The 16,457-nt window shown below is 38.9% G+C and overlaps 1 pseudogene; it reads left to right on the plus strand.

Annotated features, from left to right (window-relative positions):
* The first annotated feature begins 14,340 nt into the window (after nt 1–14,340).
* LOC142456164 (putative ribosome biogenesis protein RLP24 pseudogene) lies at nt 14,341–14,872 on the plus strand (annotated as a pseudogene).
* Nucleotides 14,873–16,457: the final 1,585 nt, after the last annotated feature.

The following is a 16,457-nucleotide window of genomic DNA, read 5'->3' on the forward strand; positions in this document are numbered from 1 at the left end:
CGATTAGGTTTTAAGTTATCTAACAGTCTTCCTGATATTGGCACCACACTATTTTAAGAAACCCTGGCGGCAATGGGGGAAAATCATGCTAAATGAAAAAGAGATGGAAGTTGTCAAGGATTTCATCTTGGTAGGATCCACAACCAATGCTCATGGAAGCAGCAGTCGAGATCGAACGGTGCCCTGCAGTGGGTAAAATCTGTTGCAGGAGACCTCGTTAAAGTGTTACAAAGTAGGGGAATGACTTTGAAGACTAAGGTGTGCCTAACCCAAGTCATGTTGTTTTCAATCACCTCATACACATGTGAAAGTTGGACATGGAATAAGGAAGACTGAAGCAAAGTTGATGCAATTGAATTGTGGCGCTCGTGAAGAATATTGAAAGTATCATGAACTTCTAAAAGGACAAAGAAATCAGTAAATGTACCAAATCTAGTTTTTAGATGATCACTAAATTCTGGTAGGATATATTCAAATTACATTAAAATCATTTTATTGGGGTCTCATGCAACTCTTATCACAATCCATGCATACATCAATTGTATCAGGCACATTTGTACATTCATTGCCCCAATCATTCTGAAAATATTTGCTCTCCACTTAAGCCCTTGGTATTAGCTCCTCATTTCCCCCTCTTCCTCATGAACCCTTGATAATTTACAAATTATTATTATTTTGCCAAGTCTTACACTGTCTGAATCTCCCTTCACCCACTTTTCTGTTGTCCATTTCCCGCGGAGGTTATATGTGGATCCTTATAATCAATTTCCCATTTCTAACCCACCGAACCACCTTCCCTCCATCCTCCAGTATTGCCACTCTCACCACTGGTCCTGAAGGGATCATATGTCCTAGATTCCCTGTGTTTCCAGTTCCTATTGTTACCAGTGTCCATCCTGTGGCCTAGCCAGATTTGTAAGGCAGAGTTGGGATCCTGATAGTAGGTGGGGAGGAAGCATTTAGAAACTAGAGGAAAGTTGTATGTTTCATCGTTGCTACACTGCACCCTGAATGGCTCATCTCCTCTCCATGACCCTTCTGCAAGGGGATGTCCCATTACCTACAGATGAGCTTTGGGTCTCCACTCTGTGCTCCTCCTTATTCACAATGATATGATTTTTTTGTTCCTTGATACCTGATACCTGATCCATTCGACATCATGTGATCACACAGGCAAGTGTGCTTCTTCCATGTGGGCTGTGTTGCTTCTGAACTAGATGGTTGCTTGTTTATGTTTAAGCCTTTAAGGCCCCAGACGCTATCTCTTTTGATAGCCGGGCACCATCAGCTTTCTTGACCACATTTGCTTATGCACCTGGAATTAGTTCAGTTTTCTTCAACTTAATATTCCACGCGAACAATGATGTCTGTTTCACAGTTAGTTCTTGAGCTTGTTCTGAGGGATGATTGTGAGTTTTTCTATAGTCTCTCTTCCATCCATGTTTATACTTGCCATTTATGTTGAGAAATATATTTCCAATGAAAAGACCTTAGAAAATTCTATCATTCAATCTCCAGCAGAGTTTTTATCATCAAGGGCATATTTTCCAAATATTGATCTTTTTCTTTTGCTTCCGACTTTAACATTGCAGTCCCTTGTAACCATCCATGAATCTCGATTGCATGTTTGATCAATTTTAGACTGCAGAAGTCGGTGAAAATCTTTAATTTTGTCATTAGCAGTTGTGCATTGATTTACATATAAATAACAGTTATAGTGTCTGGTTTTCTTTCTAGTTGTGTGGCTGTTATATTATCTGTGACACTATTCTTCAGTAGCAGATACATGCTGATTCCCTAATGTGTACAGAAGGAGACCTGGTGCCCTGGTGGTTACAAATAGGGCTGCTAATTGCAACGTCAGCTGTTTGACATTAGTCAAAATATAGGGCTTTCTAGTTCTGATAAGAGTTGCACTCTCAGAAATTCTTAGGGTCGGTTGTATGATGTCCTGTAGGGTCACCCTGAGTCAGCATCAACTCAACAGCAGTGAGTTTGTTTGCTTGTTTGTTTTGGTTTAGTGTGTTATGAAAACAAAGATGGCACCAGCACCCATGCCCCTCTGTGCTTAGTGTTGCAGATGCCTTTTGAGAAATAAGAATATTGAATATTTCAAATGGCTCCTTAGAGGTATAAGAGAACAAAATACATTTAAATATGATTAAAATCCTGTAGAATGCAAAGTTAGTGGTTAAAACTGGCTGTAACTAGAGTTAAAAGCAAAGATGGGATGTAGGGAGACTTTCTATAAGATTTTATCTTTATATTTCTAAAACTTAAAACAGAAAACAAACAAACATAATTTAAGAATGATTTGAGATCTGGATTAGCAGGAGATTTTATTTGACCATTCTTAATGTAGCATCATGTGTTTTGGAAGAGTGTAGATGTAATCATGGCCATTATGCTAAAAACAAACCCACATTTGACTGCATTATTGTGATTTATGAGCAGATCTAGGAAATCTAGCAGATTGCATTTATAACTTCAGAAAAGATGCTTTAAATGTGGCTGAAACAAATAATTGAAATAATTGTAAAAATGATATACATCCAGTGGGTCTTTCTGGGCTATGAAGAATCAACAAATGGGATGAAGTAAGGAAATTGATCTCATTTAACCTGGTAAAAGATAAAGCAGAGGTATCATTGCATCTGAAACTATCCGAATATCTTTACAAAGTAAAATGAGCTATTTTGTTTGCTTCTCTGACCATAATATCTTTAGAAATAAAGAAACGCATTAACACACTCTCTGTCCAGTGTGCATGCAAAGGGAGACAAATGACAATTTTTCCCGAATGCTGTCCCTTATTTCATTGAGACAACCCTCTATCACTATGAAACTGTAATTATGTTTCCTGTATTATCTTTAAAAAAAGAAAACCCAAAACTTATGCTACCATGAGATTTAAAACAGCAATGGCTTCATCAGCTTGCTAGACTGCTAGTTTCTGGTACCCCAACAGAGCACTGTCTTGTGGAGGTTCATATATTTGTTCAAGTACAAATCTGGAATGTGATCCTATTTATGTTAGTCCTTTTGGGGGCTCAACTAGGACCTGGACTCTAGGAAGATATTAAATGGTATTCTGTGAGTTTAAGATACTACCATAGGGGCAGAGAAAAGATTTCTAATGATGTGGCTGGCCCCTTGTTTTATTTTCCCTGGTTTATGAACATTTTCCAAATGGCTTAGGGCAGCATTCTCCTTAATCTTGGTATCATTTCTGATGGTGACTTATGAAATGCCTTTCCGATGAGGGCAGCGCTAAGTCCAAATCTTTCTAGCTCTTTCAGACTCAGCTCTGTAGGATGAGAGCCTAGCTAGGAAGTCATGGGGGACTTATCACTTCCACATTTTCTTTCAAAATCTTTCAGTTTTAGCTCGGCACGCAGTGGTGCTGCTAGTTGACCTTCCTGGCATCCTTTGGGCATAGGAGACTGGAAGGTGCCAATCGACTGCAGCCCTTTCCACCTGCTCTCCCGCCTTCAGGGCTCCAGCTGGTACTCTCCCACCACTGTTTTGTGGGGTGATGACTGAAACACATTGAGGTGTGGCACCTTCTTTTTATTCCCTTGCTTTCTGATTCCTGCATAGATTATACAATGACTCTCTCTTCAAGAAAATGCTCGCTCGCTCTCTTTTAGGTGCATGGACTCAGTTTTATAAAATGGTGTCTTCCTTGAACTCTGTGTGTGTTTTTGCATCTCCAAGATTTGCATTTCAGGAAGCAGTTGTTGTCTTGGTTGCTGGGAACACTGCCAGTAGATGCTGTTGTTGTTGTTGTTGTTATTGTTAGATGCCAGAGGGTTGGTTCTGAATCATAATGACCCTAGGTACAACAGACTGCAACACTACCTGGTCCTGTGCCAGCCTCACAATGGTTCCTATGCTTGAGTCCACTGTTGCAGCCAGTGAGTCAGGCCATCTTGTTGAGTGACTTCCCAGGAACCAATGTCTAAAATACTTGCGAGGAAGTCTCCCCCTCCTTGCTTCTAAGGAGCATTCTGGCTGTACTTCCAAGACAGATTTACTTGTTCTTTTGGCAGTTGATGGTACATTTCCATATTTTCACCAACACCACAATTCAATGCATGCCTTCTTCTTTGTTCTTCATGATTCAATGTCCAACTTTCATATACATATGAAGCAATTGAAAATATCATGTCTCAAATCAGGTGCACCCGAGTCCTTAAAGTCTTATCCTTGCTTTTCAACAGGTTAAAGAGATCTTGTGTAGCAGATTTACCCTGTAGATAGCCTACCGTTTTCAGGTCCTCAAGCGTGCCCCAGGCCGCCCTCTGTGTGGCAGTCAGCATCCGACACTGGGCTGCCCCACTTTAATTTCTGCCGGGAAGAGATCACTTGCACAAACCTTTTCGAAGTCTTTCATTTTAACTCTATGCACATTACTGTTATCAATTGCCCTCAAATTGTTTCTGACTTATGGTAACGCCAGCCAGTACAGAGGAGACCTGTTGCATAGGACTTTTTTTAGCTACCATTTTAACAGAAGCAGATTGGCAGGATGTTTCTTCTGCATGACCACAGGGGGTTTGAACTGTTAAGTGTTAGGGTTAGAACATCAGAGACACCTGTTGTGTCATTGGAGGGCTGATGAGTGCTGAAACTCAATTTTAGAAAAAAACAAAACAAAACATTGAAATAGTGTGCTTCCTCTTTATTTGGTAAAATCTATTTAGTATAAAGTTAATAAAACACCTATTACAATAATCAGATTTCTACTATCAGGTGTTACTGGAAGCATTGACACACTGCTGTGAAAATAAAAATCTTAACATTAATTTTAAAAAGAGATGTTATTTAAATATTTGAGCATTATTTAACTAGAATAACCGATTTTGAAAAAAACAAAAACAACTTAAAGGCCTTTTATATCTACAAACAACTTAAAAATCTCCTCAGAGAATTAGAATGTGGATTTAATATGCAACACAATAAACTATTTCATGAAAACCTTAATTAAGTACGGACAACTTGAAGAACCAGAACATCAAATCCTAATTTTGTCACTTTTACTTCATAACCTAAGGATATGACATCAGCAGGGAGCCCAAAATTAGAGCCTACTGCAATTTAGATAGCAATAACTGCAGGCTGAGGGAAAATGTCTTGAGAATGTGACTGCTTGATCTCCAAGTTAGAAAGTGCAATTATTTAAATGGGCTTTATACTAAATTATCTAAATGTAATACAATTCAAAAATGACCCATTGGCTAGACAAATCTTATTCATTTTTTCTCCCAAAATTTGATTCTGGAAATAGAGAAATCACTCAAGTGATGAAATCCAGGTCCTATATTAGCCATTGTCTCTCCCCCAGGCTGAAGAACTCATGTACTTGAATGTTGGTGCTGCGGAACAGTGCTGAGAGCACCGTGCACTTCCCAAAGGATAAGCACACCTGTCGTGGAGGCAGCACCACCGGGGTGTTTCTTGGAAGCAAGGATGGTGAGACTTGCTTCAGGTAATTGGTACATGTTCTCAGGAGAGATCCGTCCCTGGAAAAGGAAGTCATGCCTGGTAAAGGACAAGGGTGGGAGAAAAGAGGAAAGCTCCAATGGGATAGATGGACACAGTGGCTGAAATAAAGAGCTCCTGCTTAAGATTGTGTGGATGGCTCAGGACTAGCTGATGGTTACTTCTGTTAAACACAGGGTGGTTATGGGTTGGAAACCACACAGTAGCACCTAACAACAAGAGTATTCTGACGGCACCTGAATTGTTTTTGGAATAATTTCTTATGCTTTCTGTGGTAGAATAAAGTTGTTGGATGCCTTCAAACTGATCCCACATCCCAGGGAGCCATCACAACAGAGTGGAAGTGCCCATGTGATTTCCCAAGTTGTAATATTTATGGGTCAATGCTTTGACATAATGTTTGATCCTGTAAAATATGTGGACTCTGGCTTTATTCAATTCTGGAAAATTCTCAGCTATAAATTCTCCAGTATTGCTTCTTTGCTATTTCTCCATGATTTATTTTCTTGATGAGTCTGATTACATAGAATTGTTCAAATTCCTTGTCTTCTTAAATGATCTTTCAATTAAAATAGCTTCATTGTTTCACTATAGTTTGTGGTATGTATTATGTATTTTTTCAAAACTATTTCTAATTAACAAGTTTGCTGGTTGCTGGTGTTTTATCTAGAGTTTGTTCTTTGCACTTACTATTCAATGGCTATATTTGTGTCCATTTAGGAACTCCATTTTAAAATATTTATAATTTTTATTTCTGTTCCTTTTGATTGTGTATTACTTATTCTTAATTTGAATACATGGGTAAATAAAAAGTATTACTAATAATGTTCCAGTTTACACACACACACATAAGCTTATTTTAAGCAAACCATGCTTAAAAACATATCTGTAATCAGTGAGGACTGACTTCTCTCAGTAACACATTTCACTTAGTCTCAATAGGGTGCCTTCAAATAAAAAGCCTAGAAAAAGGAATGACTTCTGAGGGGATGTGCTGGGCAAATTAAATTCAAGGCAAAGATTTATGGTGATGATTTTGGTGATTGGGGTACAGGTGTTTGTGATGGAGTAATTATGATTGAATTTGTCAAAGGTCACAAGATAGCTTACTATGAAGCAATTTTAGGAAAAGAGAAAACTTGACTGGTCATTAAAAAAAACAACAGGAAACTTACACCAAGGAAGTCCCCCCGGCCCCACCCCCGATCAGAATAATGCATCTGCTCATTTTTTAAGGGTATTGGGGCTGGTCCTATGGGAGTTCTGCTGGTACTGTCCAGCAAACATTGGACTGCTAACCCCAAGGTTGGCTGTTCAAATCCCACCAGCTGCTCCCCTGGAGAAATATAAGGCTTTCTTTTCCTTTAAAGATTTACAGCCTCAGAAACCATATATAAGGTTCCCGTGAGTCAGATTCCACTTAATGGCAGCGCATGATTGGGAAAAGCCTGGATGGTGAGCATTCCCTGGGAAATAATTCTATGTCACCTTAAACCCTGATCTTGTCCCCTTTCCACCTTATTTTTGTTTCAAAAACGCAAAGAGAGTTTCAAAGAAACACAATTCGAATTCCTGGATGATGCCAACACTTCCATTTACAGGGGTATAAATCAAGGAGCACCGAAGGCTTTATGGAAGGGCCTGGGAGAAGGGAAAACTACCTTTAGCCTTCAGCAGTGTATAGACATGGATGGAGGAATGTTGAAAAATGATAGCTACACATTATGATTGTGCGTGTGTGCTGAAGTTTCTATGATTTCATAGCAATAATTTTATTTACTGACATAGGCGATTAAAAACATGATTATTTTATGGCTTTAAAAAACGAGTATAGAAAAATATTTCATTCATTTTTCACCATTCTACTCTGTTGCTTTAGATGCCAAGCTGGTCCTGACTCGGTGTGGCCCTGTGCATAACAGAAGGATGCACTGCAGGGCCAGCACCATCCTCACAATTGTTCTTATCGTTTAGTCCTTGTTGCAGCCGTGCTGTCAATCCGTCTCAGTGGATTTTTTTTTTCTTTTTCCTCTACTTTCCCAAAGATGATGTTTTTCTCCAGGGACTGGTCTTTCCTGACATGTCCAATATATGTGAGATGAAGTCTCAGCATCCTCGCCTTCAAGAAGCAATTACGACAGGACACTCTAGCCATAATTCTCCCAAGATAGGTTTATTTGTTCTTTTGGCAGTCTATGGTACTTTCAATATTCTTTACCAGCACCACAATTTAAATGATAGATTCTTCTTCAGTCTTCCGTATTCAATGACCAACGTTCACACGCATATGAGGCAATTGAAAGACCATGGCTTTGATCAGGCACACTTTAGTCATCAAAGGATCCTCCCTGCTCCTCAACAGTCCCAGAGGTCTCCGGCAGCATCACATTTGCCCAGTGCAAAACATTTTTTATCTTTTGGCACTGCTTCCATGAACTTTGACTGTGGATCTGCACTAGATGCAGCTCTTGACAACTTCAAGCTTTTCTCTAGATATCACGATGTTACCTATTGTTTCATTGGTGAGGATTTTGATTTTTTTTACATTCAATTCTAATCCATACTGAAGGCTCAGTTTTAAGTTGGCATGTGGACATTCATTTCATATTTGTTGAAAAAAAGATATACAGAGAAAAACATACACTCAATGAATTGGATACTTTTTATTTTTTAAATTATTTTTGAAAAATATATTCAAGAAAATGTATCTCACTTATTTGTAAACACTTTACTTTGAACAGAATTACTGCTAATGAAATAAGCTTAAGCATTCTCAACATTTAAAGGCTTACTTCAACAATAGAGACAATATAATTGTTACTTGTAACCTATTTTTAGGGACAACTTTGTAAAAACAAGTATAAGTAAAAAAGCATTGCTACCAGAGTTTCAGGACTTAAATGCATGTGTTTTCAAACAAACAAAAAATGTTCAAACATGTCTCTGTGATCAGGAGATGAATGTAGACAATTGACAAGCTGTCTTAGGAATATGCTTGTCTTAGGCTTGCTAGAGTGTCTTTGGGGGGGCGGGGGGAGACAGTCTTTGTGCCATGGAATAAAATGGTTTTTAGGTCAGAGCTAATTCCAAGTTTTTAACAAAACTCAAGTGTGCATTTTTCCAAATCATGGAAGTTTTGCAACAACTTTATGAGATGGCTGCCAATGTACAACCAAAACCACACTTTTCATTGAGTAAATGTCTTAGGGAAGGTCAGAAAAACCTCTAGAAGTTGAGCCAAAAGAAGGAGAGGGCCAACCTGGACAAATGAAGAAACTTAGCTGACGTCCAGCAATCTGTGGAAGAGAATTCATGCCATGGCTGCTAAAGTTGGGATTTCTCGAGGTTCAATCTTTTCAAGTTTGAGTAAACATTTTGGTCTCAGCAAACTTTCAGTTCCATGCTTGCAGAATGTGTTGTGGGCATATCAGTTAGGTCAAATGGCTGATCTTTGCATCAGTCACTTAAGCAAGGTAAAAACCAATGATGATTTTATAGAATGAATCATAAATGAGACAAAGTTTTGGATTTACAAAGAACATTCTAAGAGCATGTTTCAATTAATCAGTGGCTTTTCAGGAAATGGGAGAAAGATGGGGCTTTCTACTCCTGTAAAGACTTAGACGTAGAAACTGACAGGGAAGTTGTATGGTGTCCTATAGTCGGCATCAAGTCAATGATCATGAGTTTTTTGTTTGTTTGTTTGCTTTAGGGGATCAGTAGGGAGAGTTATCTTTAAGGGAGAGAGGTCAGCACACAATGTTATGGGGACTGCCTTTTGGGATTCTTAAGGGGTAACCTTGATTGAATTTCTCAAAGGACACAGGACAAAGGGGGTTTATTATGAAGATTTTTCTAAATATACAAAATAGAAAACTGCATTGGTGAAAAAAAGCACATGCGTTTTTCACCCACCACACATTTAATTTTTTTTCCCATCATGACAATGCACCTGCTCATTTTTTGAGAATAGCAAAGTCTATCTTCTAAAAATTTTGTTGGGAAAACTTACCATTCCACCCTACAGTCCTGATCTTATCTTGACCCCTCAGATGTATTTATGCTCCCCAAATGCAAAGAACACTTAAAGTTTATGTCCTGTGAGGAAGTGAGAGCTTCCATTCCAGGAAAACTGGGGGCGATGGAAGTACTGACTATAGGAGTACATGGACCTAGAGGAGGGTGTATTGAGGAGCAGTCACTTCACATTTTGACATTTTTGTTTAATAAAGGTTTTATCTTTTTGTAGCAATTTTTGGTCTACTCTGGTATGTTATATATACACATTAAAGTATGTGCATATCATATATAAAGTTTGATTAATTTAAACCTAAAACTCAGTGAATATTATATATATATTTAAACATACTTTTATTGGGTGTTTTTACTTCTCAACACAATCCATACATTCATCCAGTGTGTCAAGCATATTTACACATATGTTGCTATCATCATTTTCAAAGCATCCTCTTCCCAATTGAGCCCCTGATATCAGCTCCCCATTTCTTAACCCTCCCTCCCCCACACACCTTCCCTCACAAACCCTTCATTTGTTACTGATTATTATTTTTATATTTTATATCATCCTCCATCTCCCCTCACCCACTTTTACTTTGTTTGTCCCCCTGGGAGGGGTTATATGTTGACTCTTATGATCAATTCTCCCTTTCTCCCCTCACCCTCCCCTGATCCTCCTGGTATCTTTACTCTCCTTGTTGGCCCTGAGGGAGCTATCTATCCTGGATTCCCTGTGTTGCAGGCTCTTATCTGTAGCAGTGTGCATGCTTTGATCTAATCCCGATTTGTAAGGTAGAATCAAGATCATGATAGTGGGGTGAAGGAAGCACCAAAAACTAGAGGAAAGTTGTGTGTTTCATCAGTGCTATACTGTGTCCTGACTGGTTCATCTCTTCCCTGTGACCCCTCTGTGAGGAATTGTCCAATTATCTACAGATGGGCATTGGGTCTCTACTCCATGCCTACCCCCGTCCCCCTATTCACATTGGGTTTGATTTTGTTCTGGGTCTTAGATGCCTGATACCTGATCCCATCAACACCTCATGATCACACAGGCTAGTGGGCTTTTTCCATGTGGGCTTTGTTGCTTCTCAGCTAGATGGCTGCTTGTTTATCTTCAAGCCTTTAAGACTCCAGATGCTATATCTTTTGATAACCAGGAACCATCAGCTTTCTTCACCACATTTGCTTAAGCACGTATTTTGTCTTTCTCTACCCTGTTAGGAAGGTGAGCATCACAGAATCACAGATTGTTAGAACAGTGTTCTTATATTGAGGGAGTACTTGAGTCAAGGCCCAAAGTCCATCTGCAATCTTAATTCTTAACAAATAGATGAGTACATAGTTTCAAACTAACTGCCAACTGAGGAGGTGGGCAAAGGACCTGAACAGAAGTTTCACAGCGGTAGAAATCTGAATGGCTAATAAACATAGGATAAAATGTTCCCGATCATTTGCCATAAGAGAAATGCAAATTAAAACAACTATGAGATACCACCTAACACCCTCAAAGATAGCCCAATTCAAAAAAATCAGAAAGTAATAAGTGTTGGAGAGGCTGTGGTGAGATAGGAACTCTCATCCACTGCTGGTGGACCTGTAGGTATGTATAGCCATTATGGAAATTGATTTGGTGATCTCTAAAACAGATGGAAATTGAGCTACCTTATGACCCAGCAATCCCTGTCCTGGGCATATACCCCAAAGAGGCAAGAAACAAACCACGGCCAGACATCTGTTCTGCAATGTTCATTGCAGCACAGTTCACAATTGCCAGGAGTTGGAAACAACCCAAATATCCATCAGCAGACAAATGGATCAAAAACACTGTGGTGCATACATACAGTTGAGTACTACACACCCCTAAAAAGCAGTGATGACTACATGAAGCACATCGCCACATGGGAAGAACTGGGGGAAATCATGCTAAGTGAAGTAAGCCAAGCACAAAAGGACAAGTACAGTATGAGTCCTCTGAGGTAAGCTTAACAAACAAACAAACAAACAAACAAACAACCAAAAAAAGTAGCACAGGGGAAAAGCTACTATATACATAAATCCCTGGCGTGAAGTCCAGCAACCATGGCAGGGGTCAAACTCAATCCAGGGATACGTATGGCAGCCAACTAAATAAGAGGGGAAAAGAAAGAGGGGGCAAAAAAAGACAAAAACATGGGCAGGGGGAGAGCAGGGCACTAATCTATCCAAGGGGAGGGTATTGTTTAAATTTCCACAGGAAAGGGAGAGAGAGACCAGACTTCAACCTGATGAGCCAAGACATGAATACGACAGAGCGGCATGTACCAGGGAACCAATAGAAAGGTCTGAGGGGCTGGCCACAATCCCACCTCTGGGGCCACCCCTTCTTCCCCCTCAGAAGAATGCACTTCAGAGAACAGGACTCGGCTATAGCTTGGGGAGAGGGGCACATCTGATTAGAGCACACAGGAGAAACGAAAAGTGATGGAGAAGGAGGGCAGGGCATCCTGGCATCACCAGTGAAAGTTCTCTCTGGTCACAGTGAATTTTTTCATAAAAGCAGTTTTCCTAGGACTCTGTTTTTTTGTGATGGCCGATTTAAGACAATGGCATTTGGCTGTGAAATTTTGTTTCCTGCTCAAGAAAAATGCCGCAGACACTGTTGTGATGTTGAACACAGTGTACAAGACAGGGAATAAGTGTATGGGCAGTTTTCTTGTTTCCAAAAAGGTGAAATATTGATTGATAACAAACCTTGTTCTGGATGTCCATCAACTTCCCAAATGGAGGGAAACTGTGGACTTGTAGTGCAGTTGGACTTTGATCTACCAGGTGAGACTCTTAATCAAGCTTTCTATTTAGAGATTATGAAAAGATAGCATAACAGTGTGTGATAAAGGAAGGGCTGCTATGTGGCAGACTGGGGACTGGTTTTGCTAATCATGACAATCCGCCTCTCTTGCCCCAGGCGTCTTGCTCACCTGACCTCTCTCCATGCAACTTTTTTTTTGTTCTGTGCATGAAGAGGGCTGTGAATATGGACAGCGATTTGAGATGTAGAAGAGGTGAAGAAAGAAATGAGGGAGGTGCTGTCAGCCATTCAGACAGATGAGTTTGAAAATGTTTCCAAGAATGTCACTGCAGATTTGACAAATATATTTAACGTAATGGAGAATACTTTGAAAGTGATAAGGTTGTTTTGTAAAAAAAAATTAAATAGATAGCTTTGAAAAAAATTCTGTTTTGGGGGGTACCCCTTCGCATATATATGAATAGAAATAGTACCAGATGCATACATAAAAGTATTACCACAATTATGGGATCATAAGGAATGTGTACGATCAGCTTCAGTAAACCCCAAAGAACAGTTTGTCAAATCTCACAAAATTACATTACTATTAGCAGCGTATAAAAATTCCATGGCTTGGACATTTGGCTTTGTCAACATTTTATAATTATTTTTGAGGATTGGTAATTGGAGCTCAATGCAGTTTTAATCTGTATTTTGCTGCAGACTAATGCAGACTTTCACATTACCACAGGCTTATTCCCCATGGATATTCATTTTCCCAAAAATGCTCACTCTAGTCTTTCGATGTCACTCTAGTCACAAGTTTTTAATGAAGGACCATTTGGAGCAGAGCACAGACCAGACACTGGTAGCAGAGTGAGCAACAGGGGTTTATTACTTCCAGAATAAATGGAGAGGGATCAATAGAACAACACAGGTCATCCGAAACCTAGGTTAACCATAGCTAGTTTGCTATTCACAGAGAAAAGTTACATGGCATTCAAACATATATTATAGTTCACTTCTTGAGAAAAGAATGTCTAAATTCCCCACTCCCTGGATTAGGACAATTATTTCTATGTATCAAATAGCATGTATAGAGAAAAGGCAGGGAGGGGTAATAAAGCCCCCCGCCCCACAAATATACCCAAACTCACTGTCATCAAGTCAATTATGACTCAAGCAATCCTACAAGACAAAGGGGGTATAAATGGTAAAAGATGATAGTAAAATAGAAAGTACCCTGCAGACAATGCACATCGTTTCTTGTCCCTGTTCAGAGCTTAGGTGCAGTTGTAGGGAAGGATTTGAACTAACGAGAAACTTGGCAATTTAAACCCCCAGCCGCTCCATGGGACAAAGATGAGACTATCTGTTCCTATAAACTGTATAGCCTCGGAACCCCTCTATAGAGAAGCTAATGGCAATGGTTTCTTTCTTCTTGGCCATATCTGCATGGAGTTGCTTTAGTTTATTTCCCCCCTCCTATTATATCCAGCTTTCATGCTCGTCCTGAATGGAGATAATCCATAGGTGGCAGCCATGCTGGAATGGGCAGATGTTGAATTCTTACTTAAAATAGCTTGCCATCATGTGATGCAAATAATGTGAACACTATTTTTTTTTACTAAATATTCCCTCATTCAAAGTATTTTTAGAAGCACACTACTCTGATTTTAACATGTTGCTATGAAGTTAGTATAGTGTATCTATGAAAATACCTTTCCAGTAAGACAGTGTTGACAAAAAAACACACAAAGTAGGCATTATTCTGTACTTATATATTGTCACTTCTATCAATTTCTTATAAATGGGCTAACTCTTGTATGATATTGACTATTTCAATTGACTTCTATTGAAATCTGTCCTTTTTTCAATATACATATAAATAAATTAAAATTAAAAGAACCTTTTAATAAAGGATTATTTCCATGAATCAAAATTAAAATCTAAGGAGAACAAGTCCCACTCTTATTCTAGAAAAACATGTATCACTCACTTCCTCTCAAGGTCCTCGTCGGGCCGGGTAGCTTCCATGCGGGTTCAACATGCGTATAGATAAGTGGTACTTCTGTTCGGGGCCCATCTACCCCAGCCACGGCATGATGTTCGTGCGCAACGACTGTAAGGTGTTCCGATTTTGTAAATCCAAATGTCATAAAAACTTTAAGAAGAAGCGAAATCCTCGCAAGGTCAGGTGGACCAAGGCCTTTCGGAAAGCCGCCGGTAAAGAGCTTACAGTGGATAACTCGTTTGAATTTGAGAAGCGTAGAAACGAGCCTGTCAAGTACCAGCGAGAGCTATGGAGTAAAACCATTGATGCAATGAGGAAGGTTGAAGAGATCAAGCAGAAGCGCCAGGCCACATTCATAATGAACAGGTTAAAGAAAAATAAAGAGCTACAGAAAGTTCAGGACATCAAAGAAGTTAAGAAAAATATCCATCTTCTCCGGGCACCTGGCAGGCAAAGGAAAGCAGCTGGAGGACACAATGGTGCGGAAATTACAAGAGGACGTGGATGTGGAAGATGCTCCTTACAACTTGCTGCCAGGAACTCTCGCCATCTACCTGTGCATTTAAAACTTTGAAGACCTGGAACTTCTCAGTGACTGCTTTGTTTTACATACAGCCCCTCAGATAAAAGGTGATTAAAAATACATCTAACACATTGCTGCCTAGAAATCATCCTGTCATAGATGTTCAGTTGCATCATCGTGTTTAATCTTTACTTACCTAAATGAGGACGGTTCTTTTTGCTAGTCGAGAGTGGAATGTGAATATAAACGGTCTGTGTTTGTGTGCTGGCCCAGCAGCTTTCCGGGGATGACAAACACTCATGGCTAATGAACAACATGTACAATAAAGTTGTTCTTTGCAGTGAAATACTAGTTTTTGTAAGATTTTCGAAAGGATGGGGACTCAAGAAGGAATTAATAATAAATGAAAATTGGCATAAAAAACCCCAAAAAACATGTATCACTACATTTCTAAAAAAAGAAGATGGCCACTTTAAGGATAAAATAATGCTAATAATGTATATTTTAAAATGTTAGCTGTAAGAAATGATTAGAATGTGCACCAATTGGCAAAAATATTCAAATATATTAATTGCTATGTTGGTAATGAACTATCAAAATATTATTACTGATATTGTAGCTTATATTAAATTAAAAGAAGCTCTATAATTCTAGAAATAATTGTAATATCTCTACATTTATGGCTACAATATAATTGACTAAATTTGTCTTGGCTTAGGTAGAAAATATGTATTGATTATACTTTTTAATAGCTTATTCGATGCAAAAATACAATTTAGAAAGGAGAAATCCAAGGCATTTATTTAGTTTATATAACATACATAGTGCCTCAATATAAGTTTTATATAAGATTCTAATTTTCTTGTAACATCTCCAAGTGTTTTTAGGTTAATAACAAAATGTTGAAATTTGAACTTGAATTTTGAAAAATGACATATTTTAAGCATTGTATAGTGGAAGCACAGCAGGAACTTAAAATGTATTTATATAACTCCAGTAGCCAGAAGAATGTGCTGCTCGGGTCTCTTCGTGCTGGGAGCATAATTGACTGATGGTCTGAACTGCTTCCCCTCTGCATCCATTACTGTGTTCATGCTGAGGCCATGCTTTCTGCAAACTCTTCTCATCCAGTGTCTGAGCACAGCAGGAATATTAATGTAAGCGATTTGTTAAAAGATAGTTTTCAGAAAAGGGTAAAATCATGGCTCCCATACAGATGTAAAATGAACGCGTGTTAAAATATTTTCTTTAACTCCTAATGATGAGCACAGAGCGATGCTATAATTGGTTCAAAGGTGAAGCTGACAAAAAGAAACATTTGTACAGTAGAACAATTGAAGTCAATGGGCAACTGGGGGCGAAGCTGGCACTTCTACAGAAAGTGCTGCCCAAGCAAATGGAACTGACTTGCAGGCTGATAGATAAAATACTTTTGTATTGATATGTGCAATTTATATAGTTTGAAAGTAGCCCCCATAGATTTGTTATTTGGGTCTCACCAGTTTACCTTATTTTAAGAGTATTAATTTACCGGGTAGATCTTTATGTTTCTTTGCTGAACATTTTCATTAGGACTCTCAGATGGGAATAGGTAGACCTTCATAGAGCCTGGACACACGAAACACTCT

This window comes from Tenrec ecaudatus, chromosome 9 (assembly GCF_050624435.1).
Source record: "Tenrec ecaudatus isolate mTenEca1 chromosome 9, mTenEca1.hap1, whole genome shotgun sequence".
Lineage (NCBI taxonomy): Eukaryota > Metazoa > Chordata > Mammalia > Afrosoricida > Tenrecidae > Tenrec > Tenrec ecaudatus.